At 45.9% G+C, this 18,535-nt stretch overlaps 1 protein-coding gene and 1 pseudogene across 3 annotated transcripts in view; both read left to right on the plus strand.

The window, feature by feature from the left end:
• LOC105539079 overlaps window positions 1-15,407 on the plus strand; it is a 31,365-nt pseudogene extending 15,958 nt beyond the window's left edge.
• The window catches only part of TEX14 (testis expressed 14), a 161,482-nt gene that overhangs the window by 15,989 nt on the left and 126,958 nt on the right, over window positions 1-18,535 (plus strand). The window lies entirely within an intron of this gene.

Genomic DNA, 18,535 nt, shown 5'->3' on the forward strand with positions numbered 1-18,535 from the left:
GCCCGCTGGGTTCAAGTGATTCTCCTGCCTCAGCCTCCTGAGTAGCTGGGATTACAGGCACCTGCCACCACGCCTGGCTAATATTTATATTTTTAGTAGAGATGGGGTTTCACCATTTTGGCCAGGCTAGGCTTGAACTCCTGACCTCAGATGATCTGCCCTCTTTGGCCTCCCAAAGTGCTGAGATCACAGGCGTGAGCCACTGCTCCCGGCCGACTAATTTTTGTATTTTAGTAGAGATGGGGTTTCACTGTATTGGTCAGGCTGGTCTTGAACTCGTGACTTCAGGTGATCCATTAACCTCAGCCTCCCAGTGTGCTGGGATTACATGTGTGAGCCACGGCCCATAGTAGTTTTAAAAAGGGAAAAAGTTACATATTACTGTGATCTATCAATTTAAAAATGCAGAAAGTCCAGGCTCAGTGGCTTGTGCTTGTATTGTAATCCCAGTACTTTTGGAGGCCCAGGTGACAGAACAAGACCCTATCTCTAAAAATTAAAAACATGTTTAAAGGAAATGCTTTTGGAAATGCTTCCTGAGTTTGATTTCCAGTTCATTCAATTCAGCCAATATATAATGGGGTACTTATTGTGGATAAAGCTTATTCTGGGTGAGGGGAATGCAGATACCCTTGGAACGTAGTCCTTGTCATAATCGGGAGTCTGTCTGGGGAAGGGAGATGGGGAAGCCATCTATTAATATTATACCATACAATTCACCCATTTAAAAGATAGTTTGATTTTTAGAAAGAGCCAGAGATTGTCTGGAGACTTTTTTTTTTTAATGTGAACATAACCTCAATATTTTATTGTCTTCATTATAAAACAAAAGATGACACTTAGAACTGTATATCATTTGGCCCTTTCTCTTCTCATCTCCTCCCACTTCAAAATGCTTACATCTCTTAATACCCAGCATTCTCTTTGTTCTGCAGTTGGACTCAGCACACTCAAGGCTTGGCACAATCTTCTTCGTAGTTTTAGCCTTTTTCAGGAAAATCAACTAGTTTGCCCACTCATAGCCAGATACTTGTCATTTCGATTCTAGCAATCATAGTGAGGGTGAAGTGGTATTTCATGGTGATTTTGATTTGCATTATCCTGATGGCTAAGGATATTGAGCATATTTTCGTGTGCTTATTGGCTATTTGCATCTTTTTTTTTTTTTTTTTGAGATAATTTCCCTCTGTCACCCACGCTGGAGTGCAGTGGCACAATGTCAGCTCACTGCAACTTCTGCCTCCCAGGCTCAAGCGATTCTCATGCCTCAGCCTCCCGAGAAGCTGGGATTATAGGCATGCACTACCATGTCCAGCTGATTTTTGTGTTTTTTGTAGAGATGGGGTTTCGTCATGTTGGCCAGGCTGGTCTGGTCTCGAACTCCTGGCTTCAAGTGATGCGCCCACCTCTGCCTCCCACAGTGCTGGGATTACAGGTGTGAGCCACCGCGCCCAGCCTACCTGCCTTTTTTTCTCCAAAGGCCTCACTGAAGAGAAATCTTTTTTTTTAACCACTTTATTGAAGGATGATTGACATTCTATACTTGTGCTTTTGATGTCATATGTAAGAAATCATTCCCTAATTGGAGGTCAAGAAGATTTACACCTATGTTTTCTTCTTAGTGTTTCCTTTTGTTTTTTGAGATGGAGTCTTCCTCTGTCACCCAGGCTGGAGTGTAGTGGCACAATCTCGGCTCACTGCGACCTCCACCTCCCAGGTTCAAGCGATTCTTGTGCCTCTGCCTCTCAAGTAGCTGGGATTACATGCCCGAGCCACCATGCCCAGCTAATTTTTGTATTTTTAGTAGAGACAGGGTTTCGCCATGTTGGTCAGGCTGGTCTCGAACTCCTGACCTCACGTGATCTGCCCGCCTTGGCCTCCCATAGTGCTAGGATTACAGGCGTGAGCCACCGTGCCTGGCCGGACTTTCATCGTAAAGAAGTTATTCTCACTCCTGTGAAAATGATGCGGATGCAATAGGATTAGTTTGTGGTTCTCATTTCTGTCAAATCAAGTGTTTCTTTTTTTTTTTTTTTTTGAGACAGGGTCTAGCTCTGTTACTCAGGCTGGAGTGCAGTGGTGCGATCTCGGCTCACTACAGCCTCCACCTCCCTGGTTCAAGCAATTCCCCTGCATCAGCCTCCCAAGTAGCTGGGATTAGAGGCGCATGCCACCATGCCCAGCTAAATTTTTTGTATTTTTAGTAAAGACAGGGTTTCACCATGTTGGCCAGACTGGTCTCAAACTCCTGATCTCAGGTATTCTGCCTGCCTTGGCCTGCCAAAGTGCCAGGATTACAGGTGGGAGACACCGTGCCTGGCCCAGGGTTTCCTTTTATAACAACTAGTAGCATTCCACTTACTACCCTGAAGATATTCATAGAAAATACAAACTACATATAGTTACCCCACAGATAATATGTTCTAACTATAATATGAGGGAGAGAAGCCATGTGGGGTGGCACACATCTATAATCCCAGGACTTTGGGAGGCCAAGGCAGGAGGATCGCCTGAGCCCAGAAGTTCGAGACCAAGCTGGGCAACATGGCTTAACCCCAACTGTACAAAAGAAAAGAAAAGAAAAGAAAAAATTAGCTGGGCATGGTGGTGCATACCTGTGGTCCCAGCTACTCAGGAGGGTGAGGTGGAGGATCACCAGAGCCCAAGAGGTTGAGGCTGCAGTGAGCTGAAATTGCGTGACTGCACTCCATCCAGCCTGGGTTACACAGCAAGACCCTGTCTTAAAAACAAAACAACACAAATATAAAAGAGAGAGAAAAATAAAATAAGTTACAATACATTTATTTATTTGTTTTTGAGACAGAGTCTCTGTCACCCAGGCTGGAGTGCAGTGGCACAGTCTTGGCTCACTGCAACCTTTGCCTCCCGGGTTCAAGTGATATTCCTGCCTCAGCCTCCCAAGTAGCTGAAACTACAGGTGTGCACCACCGCACCTGGCTAATTTTTTATATTTGTTATTTTTTTTTATGGTTTCACCATATTGGCCAGGCTGGTCTCGAACTCCTGACAGTATGTACTGCCCGCCTCAGCCTCCCAAAGTGCTGGGAATACAGGCGTAAGCCACCGCGCCCTGCCCTACAGTACCATATTTTAATATGTAAAGCTTTAGCATGACTACACAGGGAAACAAAAACATCCCCACAGAATTTCAAAATTTCCCTTTGGGAGTGGCTCCACTGTCACGGAGAACCACTTAATTGTGGAGAACATTTGGAACAGCTGGGTAGAAGAAATTGAAAAAAAAAAAAAAAAGTATGTATAAAAGGAATGCCGGCCGGACGTGGTGGCCCACCCCTGTAATCCCAGCACTTTGGGAGGCCGAGGCTGGCAGATCACTTGAGGTCAGGAGTTCAAGACCAGCCTGGCCAACATGGAGAAAACCCGTCTCTACTAAAAACACAAAACTTAGGCATGGTGGCGTGCATCTGTAATCCCAGCTACTCAGGAGGCTGAAGCAGGAGAATCGCTTGAACCCGGGAGGCAAAGGTTGCAGTGAGCCGAGATCATACCATTGCACTGAAGCCTAGGTGACAGAGCGAGACTCCGTCTCAAAAAACAAACAAAAAAAGGAATGCCAACTGGGTGTGGTGGCTCAGGCTTGTAATCCCAGCACTTTGGGAGGCCAAGGAGTTTGAGGCCAGCCTAGCCAACATGGTGAAACCCCGTCTCTACTAAAAATACAAAAAATTAGCTGGGCCTGGTAGCGCCTGCCTATAATCCCAGCTACTCCGGAGGCTGAGGCAGGAGAATCGTTTGAACCTAGGAGGCAGAGATTGCAGTGAGCTGAGATTGCACCTCTGAACTGCAGCCTGGGTGACAGAGTGAGACTCCAGCTCAAAAAAAAAAAAAAAAAAAAAAGGAATGCCAAGCAGCAGTGAGGATGTAGTTGCAGTTTGCATAAATTTGGAGTAAGAGTGCTGGAAGATTCTGCAACTTTCTTTCTCCAGCAGTGCTGGGGAAATGGGAGTAGAGGAGATGACTGTTGGTTGGCTCTAGGACCAGTTAGAGCAAGGGATTCCAAACCCCTGGACCATGCATGGTACCAGTTGGTGGCCTGTTAGGAACTAGGCCACACAGCAGGGGGTGAGTGTCATTACCACCTGAGCTCCGCCTCCTGTTAGATCAGCAGCCACATTAGATTCTCATAGGAGCGTGAACCCTATTGTGAACTGAGCATGCCGGGGATCTAGGTTGCACACTCCTTATGAGAATCTAACTAATGCCTGATCAGCTAAGGTGGAACAGTTTCATCCTGAAACCATTCCCACCCACCCCCTATTATCCATGGAAAAATGGAAAATTTGTCTTCCATAAAACTGGTCTCTGGTGCCAAAAAAGTTGGGGACCCATGAGATAGAGGAAATACGCTGTGGTGCAGCATGAAGTAGGTGAGAGATTGGGCTAGGGGCCTCGTGAGTGAAACGGCGTGAAAGTCTAAATGAATTGAGGGATAAGCTTCTCTGGCAGTGAGTAGACCTGAGGTCCAGGGAAGGCTTTTCTAAGCTCAAAATATGTAAAATGTTGAGAAAATAGAACAAGAAAATGAGTTTTAAAAATAAATTCCTGATCTAGCAAAAAGAGAAATCCACAGAGACCCAGAGAAAGAAAACAAATCCAGAAAGGAAAGGCAGGGATGGACCCTGTGTATTTCCTGAGGACATTGGCCATCCTCAGAAGCTCTGAATCTGGCTTTTAATGGACCACAGGCAGGAGACAAAGCCTGGGGCCTGATCCAGGTGGGAGGTCTGACTAGAGAGCCCCTCCCTATTCTATAAAGCGACCACCCCAGGAGAAGAACACCCTCAGTTCTGAGGAATGCCCCCTCCCCAAGAGAAAGATGTTAGAGATATGTGCCTGTCTCAGCCTCAGCCTGAGAATGGGAAGGGGCAGAGAAATCTTTACCACTATCTCACAACTCACAGTCCCTCAAAATGGGCCAGAATTCATACTGCTATATGTATATGTTAGGGGATGGCACAAAAAGTTACTTTAAATTAGCCTGGCTTGGTAATGCCCCAGGCACCAGGCAGAAGCAAAAGGAAACCCTCTCTAGTCTATTCATTTCTCAAAATGAAAGTACAATAATTGGAATAATAATCGTAGTGAATGGGTTAAGCAGCAGACACTGCCACAGAGAGAATTAGTGAAGACATATCTGAAAAATTACCCAGGATGTAGCTCAAAGAAATACAGAGATGGGAAAATGCAAGAAAGTTTCAAAGAGATAGAGAATAGAATGAGAGGGGTCAATATAAATGCAATGGGAGTTCCAGAAGGTGGAGTGAAAGCAATATTTGGAAAGGTAATGGTAATCAGTGTCCCAATTGTATATATTTATTGTGTACATGTTGTTTTGAAGTATTATACATTGTGGAATGGCTACAGGGAGCTAATTAACATATGCATTACCATATGTACTTGTATCATTTTATTGTGGTAAAGATGCTTAACATATGCTCTCAGGAATTTTCAAGAATATATTAAGTATAGTCACTTTTTTTTTTTTTTTTTTTTTGAGAGGGAGTCTCACTCTGTAGCCCAGGCTGGAGTGCAGTGGCGCAATCTCAACTTACTGCAACCTCTGCCTCCTGGGTTCAAGCAATTCTCCTGTCTCGGCCTCTCGAGTAGCTGGGATTACAGGTGCCTGCCACCACACCCGGCTAATTTTTATATTTTTAGTAGAGACGGATTTCTCCATATTGGCCAGGCTGGTCTCAAACACCTGACCTCAAGTAATCCACCTGCCTCAGCCTCCCAAAGTGCTGGGATTACAGGCGTGAGCCACAGCGCCTGGCTGAGTTTAGTATCTTGGTCCTTGATCCTTATTCTTACCTTCCAAATTTTTTTTTTTTTTTAATCTTTTCAAAGTTTATTCAGGCTTCCCACACTCCTTTTCTATCACATTTCTCAGCTTTCTAATCATTATACACATGCATCCTATAGACAGATGGACAGGCAGAAATATAGGTAGATAGGTATAGATATCTTCCATGCAAGGTACTTTGCTAGCCTGAGACTCCAGCAGTGACAGATGAAAACTCTCAGGTCCTTGGACAGTCTGTAGTCTAGCCCAGGAAACTGACTGATAATCACACAGTGGAATAATGAATGGATTGGAGATGTGATAAGGACTAAAAGAGAAATTAAAGGACTCTTACTATGATAACAGAGGGAACTCAGCATGAGAAGTTAGATTTAGCAGGAGAGGCAGGGTAAAAACATTTTAAGCAAGGGGAACTACACAGGCAAAAGCTCTGAGGCTGGAAGGAGGCTGCAGCTGTAGCTGTGGCTGCCACTGCAGCATGGTGGACAGTACAGGCAGGCTGGAAAAGCTGTGGAGCCAGCCCATGCAGAGCCTCAAGGAGCATGGGATGGAGTTGGGGCTTTATCCGGAGGACAATAAGGAGTATTGAAGGGCTTTGGGCAAGGGAGTAACATCAGATTAGAGCATCACCAGTGCTCCTTCCTGACATCTCGTTAACACGTATTCACATGAGGGTGCTTCTTACTAAACCTCAATCAAGTCTCAAGCTGTTGCTGGCTTTTTTTTTTTTTTTTTTTTTTTTTTTTTTGAGATGGAGTATCTCTATCGCCCAGGCTGGAGTGCAGTAGCCTGATCTAATCTCACTGCAACCTCTGCCTCCCAGGTTCAAGCGATTCACCTGCCTCAGCCTCCCGAGTAGCTGGGATTACTGGCATGCGCCACCACACCTGGCTAATTTTTGTATTTTTAGTAGACACGGGGTTTCACCATGTTGGTCGGGCTGGTTTCGAACTCCTGACCTCAAGTGATCCACTTACCTTGGCCTCCCAAAGTGTTAGGATTACAGGCGTGAGCCACCATGCCCAGCAGCTGGCTTGTTACATTCTATAGCCATCGTGTGGTGACTTTCAGCAAATGTGACAAACTCCTCTCCACGGCTCCTCCTTTTTTTTGGTGGTTTTTTTTTTCTTTTTCTTTTTTTTGGTGGTTTTTTTGGTGGTGTTTTTGTTTTTGTTTTGAGACAGAGTCTCGCTCTTTTGCCCAGGCTGGAGTGCAGTGGCATGATCTCAGCTCACTGCAACCTCTGCCTCCTGGGTTCAAGCCATTCTTCTGCCTCAGCCTCCCCAGTAGCTGGAATTACAGGCATGCCCCACCATACCTGGCTAATTTTTGTATTTTTAGTAGAGACAGGGTGTCACCATGTTGGTCGGGCTGGTCTTGAACTCCTGACCTCAAGTGATCTGCCCCCCTCAGCCTCCCAAAGTGCTGGGATTACAGGCGTGAGCCACTGCGCCTGGCATTGTCTCTCCCTTTTTTACACAATATAGATGTATCCCTAATCCTCCATTCATACAGTGTTGATAATTGCCAGTTTCCATTTTTTATGCTTGCCTTAGAACAGTGGTTCTCAGCCTTTTTTTCTAATTTGACATATACCCGGAACAAATGATACTCACTTGCCAGAAAGTTTCCACCCTACAGCTTCTCAAACTGTGTGATGTAATATATTGACCCCCCAGTCCTCAGGGTCTTTGGGTGGGATGTTAGGGTGGGTGACTAAAGCCCTTGGGCCAGTTACCTCACATAGCAGTTCACCTGGGATGCCACATGCTTTCTGGGTGATCCAGATTGTTTTCTATAGATGTCACCCTTGTCTATGTGTGCATAAAAATAAAAAAGGAAGTCCTCTCTGGGGATGTCTATGTGGATTTTAATTCCTTCTCTGCCACTGGGGCACATATCAGCCTCTCTTGGCCTCAGTTTTCTCATCTGCAAAATGGAGATATTGTCTACTCTGTAGAATTATTGAGTGGATTAAATGAGTTAAGGTGTGTGAAGTTCTTCTCCCTGTGCTGGGAGCACCATGAGCCTTCAGTGAGCATTGGCTAAGATGATTCAGTAGACAGTCATGACTGGACCCAGGCTCTAGTTACTTCCTCCACATTTGCAGGGGTTTATAGTTACTGTAGCTCCTCCAGGCACATCAGTAGAAGAGGCTTTGGTAACTGGGAGAGGTGAATTTTTTGCTATAAGGATGACTTTGTTTAGGACCATCAGGATAGGTATAGGGACCACTGCAATGGGGTCTTATAGTAGAGGAGAAAGATTGGGCACAAGTCCAAAGTACAGCATGGGCAAATGGGAATTTATAGCCAAGGAGCAGTGTGGAGGTCAGTGGATGGAAAATTACCAAGAGCAAACATCAGGGGTAAGAGGAATTCTGGCTAAACTGATCTAACAGGATTCTTGCTGAAGACAGGCTGGGGTGATCAGATATCACCTGGGGGGTGGTGCAGGATGAGGAACCTGATCAGATTTGGAGAATTTGGGTTTCAGCTAAATTGAATTAGTAGGGTTCCTTTACTAAAACTAGATTTTACAAGAACATGCACAGACTGGCCTATGAGAAGATTCAGAAGCCTGACTAAGGTTTGGCCAAGCAAACAAGAAAAGAATTTTTTTTTTGAGCCAGAGTCTCGCTCTGTCGCCCAGGCTGGAGTGTGGTGGTGTGATCACGGCTCATTGGCTCACTGCAACCTCCGCCTCCCAGATTCAAGCAATTCTCCTGCCTCAGCCTCTCAAGTAGCTGGGATTACAGGCGCGTGCCACCACACCCAGCTAATTTTTGTATTTTTAGTAGAGACGGGGTTTCATCATGTTGGCCAGGCTGGTCTCGAACCCCTGACCTCAGGTGATCCGCCCGCCTGGGCCTCCTAAATGTATTGGGATTACAGGCATGAGCCACCTCAGCCGGCCAGCAAAGAATCTTCATCATGCCTCAGGTTCTTTATCCATGAAATGGGAATGATTCCATTTCCTACTTCAACGTTGTGAGGATTAACCATAAAGTCCAGGTGCATGGTAAACAGTAGATGTTAGCTGTTAGTATTTCTTGGTTTGCTTTAGGGTTTTTATTGGATTGCCTGACTCACATGTTATAATTATGCTTTAAGGTTTAAGCTATTCGTTAATTTATTTGGTTTAGTCTTTACAAGAACTCCTCCAAGGACAGTAATGCAGGTTTTGCAAACTGAGGAACAAGTTGAGGCCATAAGCTCATCGAAAATCTTGCATTGTGAACACTAGATTGCAGTCCAGATCTTGGATTCCAAAACCCTCCACTCTGCAATACAACCTGCTAGTATGCCCTATTCCCCTTCTTGGAATAAGAGGAAATGATGCTCGGCTGGTGCATAGCGTGGGTATCCCGCGACTAAAAGTTCATTCACGTCTGTTTGCTCAAGGAAACTCTCCATACTGGGAGATCCGAAGGCCTTAGGCTACGCCAAAAGTAGGGAGGTGGTGCGTTTTTGTCAGGAAAATGGCCTGACAGAAGTCACTTGCATTGATGCGAGCGGGAGGAGGAACTGGTGGTTGGAAGCGGGCCCAGATGAGAGCGCAGCTGTGCTCTCTGACCAGCCAGGCCTACGCATGACGTGACGCCGGGAGGTGGAGTAAATTAAAGACTGCATTTTGGAAGGGAGTTCCTTTTTGCACAACTCTGTCGCCAACACTAAGATATAATATAAAAATCTGTTTATTTTGTTCACGATATGTGGACAGAGTACAATTAGAGTCATTTCAGGAGTTACACGCACTTTACAATGATGTGGGTGGCACCGGGGATTGCTGGGGTCTGGCAAGTACCTCATACTTACCTGGCTGGGGAGATACCATGATCACGAAGGTGGTTTTCCCAGGGCGAGGCTCATCCATTACACTCCAATTATGCTGACCCCCGCTGCTTTCCCAGATGTGGGGAACTCGACCGCATAATTTGTGATAGTGGGGGCTGCGTACGTGCTTTTCCCTGGTTGTGGTGGTTGAAATGAGAGTTTTGTTGTGTATTTGCTTTTGCTTTGTTTTTTGACGGTGGAAGGATTGTTTGGCTTTGTTTACCTAGGCTGGAGTGCAATGGTGCCCAGATTCATGCGCCCAGCTTCTTTGGTTGTTTTAGCTTTTTGCCTTATTTTGGGGGGGCACAGTCTTGCTGTTTCCCAGGCTAGAGTGCACTGGAGCAATCTCGGCTCACTGCAGCCTCCACCTCCCGAGTTCCAGCTATTCTCGTGTCTCAGCTTCCCGAGAAACTGGGATTACATTACAGGAGTGTACCACATGCCCGGCTAATTTTTGTATTTTCAGTAGAGATGGGGTCTTACCATGTTGGCAAGGCTGGTCTGGAACTCCTGTCCTCAAGTGATCCACACCTTTGGCCTCTCATAATGCTGGAATTACAGGCGTGAGCCATGGCACCTGGCTTTTTTTTTTTTTTTCTTTTGAGACAGAGTTTTGCTTTTTGTCACCCAGGCTGGAGTGCAATGGTGCAATCTCAGCTCACTGTAACCTCCGCCTCCTGAGTAGAGCTGGGAATACAGGCATCCGCCACCACGCTGGGCTAATTTTTTGTATTTTTAGTAGAGACAGAGTTTCACCATGTTGGTCAGGCTGGTCTCTTGATGTCAGGTGATCCACCCTCTTCTGCCTCCCAAAGTGCTGGGATTACAGGCAAAAGCCACCGCGCCCTGGGTTTTTGTTTTTTTTTTCATTGCTTCTTTTGGTTCTTAAAGCTTTTGGGGTTGCAGGGTTGTTACCGTTGCTTACTGTTTAAAGCTGTACCTTGCTATCGTTTAATGCTTAGGAACTTTAGTAAGGTAAATGCAATGATTTGTGGGTTTTTTTGGTTTTTATTTTTTGTTTTTTATAAGACAGAGTCTCACCCTGTTGCCCAGGCTGGAGTGCAGTAGTGTAATCTCAGCTCACTGCAACCTCCGCCTCCCAGGTTCAAGCAATTCTCATGCCTCAACCTCAGAGTAGCTGGACTGCAGCCATGCATGACCACAATAAGCTAATTGTATTTTTGGTACAGGCAGGGTTTAGGCAAGTTGGTCAGGCTAATCGTCAACTGCTGGCCTCAAGCCATCCGGCCTCAGCCTCCCAAAGTGCTGGGATTTTAGGCATGGGTCATCGTGCCCAGTCAAAACATGATAATAAAGTTAATTTCATGTGGGCCCGGCCTGATGACTCACACTTATAATCCCAGTACTTTGGGAGGCTGAGGCAGGAGGATGGCTTGAGACCAGGAGCTCAAGACCAGACTGGGCAGCATAGCGAGACCCTCATCTCTATAAATAAAAAATAATAAAAATAATAATATAGCTACTAAAAATGTTCAATTGAATATGTTGAATGTTGCCCACACCATATTCCACTGGAGAAGCATTGCTCTACTTAATCTGTTTCCTTACTTTAAAGTTTCCAGACAGCCTTACTGTATTACTTCCATAAACTTATATGCCTGCTCTTCCTGGAATGCACTTCCCTGCCCTGCCGTTCTTCATCTACCTGGAAAACTTGTACTTCAGCCCTTCCAAACTGCCTGGGATCCACTCAGTGCCACTGAACCCACCTAACCTTATCTGTTAGGTACCATAGGCACAGGGCCTAGGGGCACTTCTTTTAAAAATCAGAAGAAAAAAATGAATTTTTAGCTGGAAGAAAATGTCATATATAATAATATATTCATGTTTTAATCAATGCAGTCATAAGATAGCATTTTTAATACACATTTTAATGGAAATATGTATATTTTAACAGAGGAGGCAGGCACACAAAGGCAAAAGTATGGGCCCTTCAAAATCGTAATGTGGCTCTGACTGAACTTTTTATAGTCTGGCAAGTCTGTTTTCCCTACAGACTATGATCTTATTTATTGCAGGCAGACTCGGTCTTTGCATTATTCCTCTTAGTATCCCCAGAGGCCAGGCCAGTGGACTGGACCTTGAACATTTAAGTGGCTGTGAGTAAATGAAAAGTATGCACTACGTGTAAGTAATGACTTGAAAACAGGTGTTTTTCATCATTAGCAGCACTCAAAGAAATTCAATAATACTTTATGAATGGTGAAAATACTGGAGTAGACAATGTGGTCATCAGAAATGAAGTTCTCCCAGCATAGCAAAAAGGGTCTGTTAGTACCTGTGATATCAGAGCCATGGGGGGCACAAATAATCATAGAGGCCTCAGAGCTGTTGTCAGCCTGGCATTCCTGGATACCATTGAAAGCAGCCAAAGTATTACTTTCCTGATGTGAAATCAAACCTTCTGGAATAAAATTAGGAAGATAGTTCAATAATGAGATTATATAGTATAACTGAGGTGGGCTGGGTCACACTTTGTGGATGAAGGTAATCCAGCAATTGTCCTAAATCAGCAATTGTACTAAATAGTGTGGAGCTGGTTTTTTGCTGCTGCTGTTGTTTTTTGTTGATTGGGGAGCGGTTAAGACAGGGTCTTACTCTCACTAGGCTGGAGTGTAGTGGCACAACACAGCCTCAATCTCCCCCAGCTCAGGTGATATCAGCACCTCGGCCTCCCAAAGTGATGGGATTACAGGCATGAGCTACCGCCCCTGGCCTAAACAGAGTTAGTATGGTTTTTATTGCGGAGCTTTGTGGCTGAGAAATGCAGCTTCAGGGCCAGTGTGTTTCAGGAGTGAATGGATTTGGCTCTCCACAACTCAGAGTGTTGAGTAAGACATTTAGTGGCCGGGCACAGTGGCTCATGCCTGTAATCCCAGCACTTCGGGAGGCTGAGGCAGGCAGATCACCTGAGGTCAGGGGTTCGAGACCAGCCTGGCCAACATGGCGAAACCCTGTCTCTACCAAAAACACAAAAAATTAGCCAGATGTGGTGATGCATGCCTATAGTTCCAGCTACTCAGGAGGCTGAGGCAGGAGAATTGCTTGAATTCAAGAGATGGAGGTTGCAATGAGCCAAGATCATGTCACTGCACTCCAGCCTGGGTGACAGAGTGAGACTCTGTCTTAATAATAATAATAATAATAAATTAGATTCAGTGACATTGGCATTAATGACTTTTTTTTTTTTTTTGAGACAGAGTTTTGCTCTTGTTGCTCAGGCTAGAGTGCAATAGCGTGATCTCGGCTTACTGCAACCTCCGCCTCCCACGTTCAAGCAATTATCCTGCCTCAGCCTCCTAAGTAGTTGGGGTTACAGGCATGTGCCACCACAACTGGCTAATTTGGTATTTTTAGTAGAGACAGGGTTTCTCCAAGTCAGGATGGTCTCAAACTCCTGACCTCAGGTGATCCAGCTGCCTCGGCCTCCCAAAGTGCTGGGATTACAGGTGTGAACCACCACGCCTGGCCAACATTAATGATGTTTTAACAGTCACAATTGCTCTGTGAACTTATATGACAAAACTCAGCTTTTAAAAACTACTGAGTATATATGTCACTCTCATATTTCTGAGCATCAGCCCTTCCTTCCTGGACCCCCATGAGGCTAAGGAATGGTTGGAAATTCAGAGATCAGGTGAGACTCACAAACTGAGGGGCATGTCTTAGGACAGCACACCTGAGTTGGCCGGAACAGCCATGATCTGAGATTAATAGGTGTGCGCGTGTTGCCCTTCCCCACGTGTGAGGGAACTCTCCAAATAACATTCTGTATTGAGGGGCTGTGTTTCTCCATCTCAACTTATTTGGGGCCTTTGATTTAGTCATGATTTGGTCATGTAGTTGGTTTGATTCTGTGTATGTGTGTGTGTGTAATATGTGTGCTATGTACACACATAATATGTATTATGTACAAGCAATTCTCCTGCCTCAGCCTCCTGAGTAGCTGGGATTACAGGCGCCTGCCACCACGCCCAGCTAATTGTTTGTATTTCTAGTAGAGACGGGGTTTCACTGTGTTAGCCAGGATGGTCTCAGTCTCCTGACCTCGTAGTCGGCCCGCCTCGGCCTCCCAAAGTGGTGGGATTACAGGTGTGAGCCACCGCGCCCGGCCGCTCAGTAATTTTTAAAAACTGAGTTTTAGGCCAGGCGTGGTGGCTCACGCCTGTAATCCCAGTACTTTGTACATCATACATACACAGATATACACATATAAGCGCACTCAGTTTGTTACCAAATCCAGGCCTGATGCTACTTGCCTGTATGGCAGGAACTGCAGATACTTGAATCTTGGCAAAGTCAGTTTGGGGGTTCCAAAGTACAGGGGGCAGCAGTCGAGGGGCAGAATAGCCTGGGTTGGGGGTAGCCGCATTTTAAATGCATTCTCTTATTCAGTCCTCACAGAAATCTTGTGAGCCAGGCAGGCAGTATTATTCCCACTTTACAATTTTAGGAAACGAAAACAGAGAGACAAAGTTTGACGAAGACCCAGAGTGGAGCAGCGATTCAGACCCGGCACAACCGACTCCATTGCTTTCCCCTATGTCTCCCCATCGCCACCGCCTCCCTGACTGCCCTGCTCGGCAGCGCCCGATTGAGACTGGTTGTTAGAAATCCGCGCCAGAATCTTTACGTGTGTCCAGAAAGGGAAGGAATCAACATTACACGTCAGCCTTCCCAAGATGGCAGCTGCTGAAGACGAGTTTCTGCCGCCGCCGCGTCTCCCCGAGCTGTTCGATTCCAGCAAACAGCTTCTGGAAGAAGTCGAAGGAGCGACTGAACCCACCGGTTCCCGGATAGTCCAGGAAAAGGTGTTAAAGGGCCTCGACCTCCTTCAGAAGGTTGCCAAAATGTTATCGCAGCTCGACTTGTTTAGCCGAAATGAAGATTTGGAGGAGATTACTTCCACCGACCTGAAGTACCTGATGGTGCCAGCTTTTCAAGGAGCCCTCACCATGAAACAAGTCAACCCCAGTAAGCGTCTAGATCATTTGCAGCAGGCTCGCGAACACTTTATAAAATACTTAACTCAGTGCCATTACTATCGTGTGGCCGAGTTTGAGCTACCCCAAACCAAGACCAACTCAGCTGAAAATAACACTGCTATTACTTCCACGGCTTATCCTAGCCTCGTTGCTATGGCATCTCAAAGACAGGCTAAAATAGAGAGATACAAGCAGAAGAAGGAGTTGGAGCATAGGTTGTCTACAATGAAATCTGCTGTGGAAAGTGGTCAAGCAGATGATGAGGGTGTTCGTGAATATTATCTTCTTCACCTTCAGAGGTGGATTAATACCAGCTTAGAAGAGATTGAGAGCATTGATCAGGAAATAAAGATCCTGGGAGAGAAAGACTTTTCAAGAGAGGCATCCACTTCGAACTCATCTGGCCATGAGAGGCCTCTAATAAAACCCTTCATTCTCACTCGGAACATGGCGCAAGCCAAAGTATTTGGCGCTGGTTATCCAAGTCTGGCTTCTATGACAGTGAGTGACTGGTATGATCAACATCAGAAACATGCAGTGTTACCAGATCAGGGAATAGCTAAGGCAACACCAGAAGAATTCAGAAAAGCCACTCAGCAACAGAAAGATCAAGAAAAGGAGGAAGAGGATGATGAACAAACACTCCAAAGAGCTCGAGAGTGGGATGACTGGAAGGACACCCACCCTAGGGGTTACGGCAACCGACAGAACATGGGCTAATCTTCCCACAACACGGCAGGACTGCAGGGTGCACACCTTCCCCGCCAAGCAAAACCATGCAGCCTTCCCCTCCCTGGGCTCCCGTTCAGCTGTGTACAACGAAGGCAAAGATGCTTAATGTTGCTTTGAGTTCAATAAAGTGTTAAATTATTATTATTGTTACTATTATTTTTTGAGACGGAGTTTTTTACTTGTCGCCTAGGTTGGAGTGCAGTGGTGCGATCTTGGCTCACTGCAACCTCCACCTCCTGGTTCAAGCGATTCTCCTGCCTCAGCCTCCTGAGTAGCTGGGATTACAGGCGCCTGCCACCACACCCAGCTAATTTTTTGTATTTTGAGATGGGGTTTCACCATGTTGGTCAGGCTGGTCTTGAACTCCTGACCTCAGGTGATCCACCCACCTTGGTCTCCCAAAGTGCTGGGATTACAGACGTGAGCCACCGTGCCTGGCCTAAAGTGTTAAATTATTAAGCATGTATTTGTACTGTAGATGATGTGAGCCATCAATCTAGTTTTGGCATCATCATCCTCATCGTGGTGTGTTCCAGTTTCTTAAGTGGAATGAAAAGAACACTGAGGGCCAGGCGCGGTGGCTTATGTCTGTAATCCTAGCACTTTGGGAGGCCGAGGTTGGCGGGTCATCTGAGGTCAGGAGTTCGACCCCAGCCTGGCCAACGTGGTGAAACCCCATCTCTACTAAAACTACAACAATTAGCTGGGCGTGGTGGCAGGCACCTGTAATCCCAGCTACTCGGGAGGCTGAGGCAGGAGAATTGCTTGAACCTGAGAGGCGGAGGTTGCAGTGAGCCGAGATCACGCCATTGCACTCCAGCCTGGGCAACAAGAGCGAAACTCCGTCAAGAAAAAAAGAAAGAGAGAGGGAGAGAGGGATAAAAGGGAGGGAGGGAGGGAGAAAGGGAGGGAAGGAGGGAGGGAAAGAAAGAGAAAAGGAAGGGAGGGAGGGAGGGAAAAAAAAAAACACTGAGAAATAGGTCTGGATAATTAATGGCTGTATGAATTCTCTGAAAAAGTAACAAAGGTTCCTTCTATTATATGAGCCTGTGCAGAAAAAAGGGAAAAAAAATTTCTTATCACACAATGCGATTTCTTTTGAATCTTTGGGAGCGGTAGCTAAGAGTGACCCGATCTGGAAGGGAATTCAGTCAAAGCGTAAAGAAGCAGACGGTGACGTCACTATTAGAGGCGGGCATATGTAGATAGGGGCGCAGTGATTGCCGGTTCTAGTGCGTTCTTCGCGCGGAAGAATTTTTCTAGCAAATATCAAAGAAGGTGTAGTCTGAGTTGTGTCATGCGAAAAAGCGGTGGTTTCGAAATGATGCCTAAAAACAACTCACAATACAATTTGCCATGACTAAGTGGTGTGTTGAGGACGGTGGTGAGGTAGCTAGTAGTAACTAACAACTCGTTCTTATTTGGCCGGGGGTTTACCATGATCACGAAGGTGGTTTTCGTTAAAGCTAGGTTTTTCCGTTGTGTTTTGGATGTGTATATTGATCCTTGTGATTTCCGCAAATGTGGGAAACTCGACTGCGTACTTTGTGGTAGTGGGGGACTGCGTTGGCGCTTTCTTCTGATTGCACAATGTGTGGAAAGATAGCATGTGTGCCGTTGTTGTCATAGTGTTGTGGGTTTGGAATTGGAATTGTGGTTGCGAGCTTAGGTTTTATCCGGCTATGCCTTTTTTCTGTTTCAAGTTTAATTAGGCGCTTTTTTATGCACTTTCTATGAAAGGTAGAAAAATAAGTCAGATTCTCGGGTGGTGGTGTGCACCGGTGCTAGCTCCTCAGGAGACTGCGGTGGGGAAGATCATTTGATCCCAGAGGGAGACTTTAATGAGCCAGTATCGTGCAACTGCACTCCTGTCTGAGCGACAGAGACCCAATTTCAATGAAGAAAGAAAGAAAAAAAATTCCTGGGTCTTCAGGTGGGAAGTTAAGTACCTCATCCCTTGTAGTTCAGTTTTTCTGTGCAGATAAATTTACGAGTTTCCTGTGCAGATAAATTTACCTTAGCCTTTTCTTCTGGTGGGATGAATTGCTGAGGGTGGCTCAAGCCTGCAATCCCAGCACTTTGGGAGGCCGAGGCAGGTGGCTCACTTGAAGTCAGGAATTCCAGACCAGCCTGGCCAACATGATGAAACCCTGTCTCTACTGAAAATACAAAAAATTAGCCAGGCATGGTGGTGCACATCTGTAATCCCAGCTACTCGGGAGGCTGAAGCAGGAGAATCACTTGAACCCAGGAGGCAGAGGTTGCAGTGAGCCAAGATCACACTACTGCACTCCAGCCCAGGTGACAGAGTGAGTCTCGGTCTCCAAAAAAAAAAAAAAACCGCCGGTGCACAGCTGGTACACACCAGGAGGTACAGGCTGAGGCATGAGAATAGTGTAACCACCCAAGGGGTTCACCTTGCCTGCTGCCTAGACAGAGCCAATTCATCAAGACAGGGGAATTGCAATAGAGAAAGAGTAATTCACACAGAGCCAGCTGTGAGGGAGACCGGAGTTTTATTATTACTCAAATCAGCATTCGAGGAACACAGTTTTTAAGGATAACTTGGTGGGTGAAGGGAAACCAGTGAGCCAGGAGTGCTAATTGGTCAGGGAAGAAATCATAGGGAGTCAAAGCTGTCTTCTTGTGCTGAGTCAGTTCCTGGGTGGGGACCACAAGATCAGATGAGCCAGTTTATTGATCTGGGTGGTGCCAGCTGAAGTGCAAGGTCTGCAAAATATATCAAGCATTGATTTTAGGAGCAGTTTAGGAAGGGTCAGAATCTTGTAGCATCCAGCTGCATGACTCCTAAACCATAATTTCTAATCTTGTGGCTAATGTTAGTCCTACAAAGGCAATCTAGTCCCCAGACAAGGAGGACGTCTGCTTTGGGAAAAGGCTGTTACTGTCTTTGTTTAAACTATAAACTGTAAACCAAGTTTCTCCCAAAGTTAGTTCAGTCTACACCCAGGAATGAACAAGGACAGCTTGGAAGTTAGAAGCAAGATGGAGTCAGTTAAGTTAGATCTCTTTCACTATCTCAGTCATAATTTTGCAAAGGCTGTTTCAATTGCTTGAACCCGGGAGGCAGAGGCTGCTGTGAGCCGAGATCGCAC

This window comes from Mandrillus leucophaeus, unplaced genomic scaffold (assembly GCF_000951045.1).
Source record: "Mandrillus leucophaeus isolate KB7577 unplaced genomic scaffold, Mleu.le_1.0 Scaffold20, whole genome shotgun sequence".
Classification (NCBI taxonomy): domain Eukaryota; kingdom Metazoa; phylum Chordata; class Mammalia; order Primates; family Cercopithecidae; genus Mandrillus; species Mandrillus leucophaeus.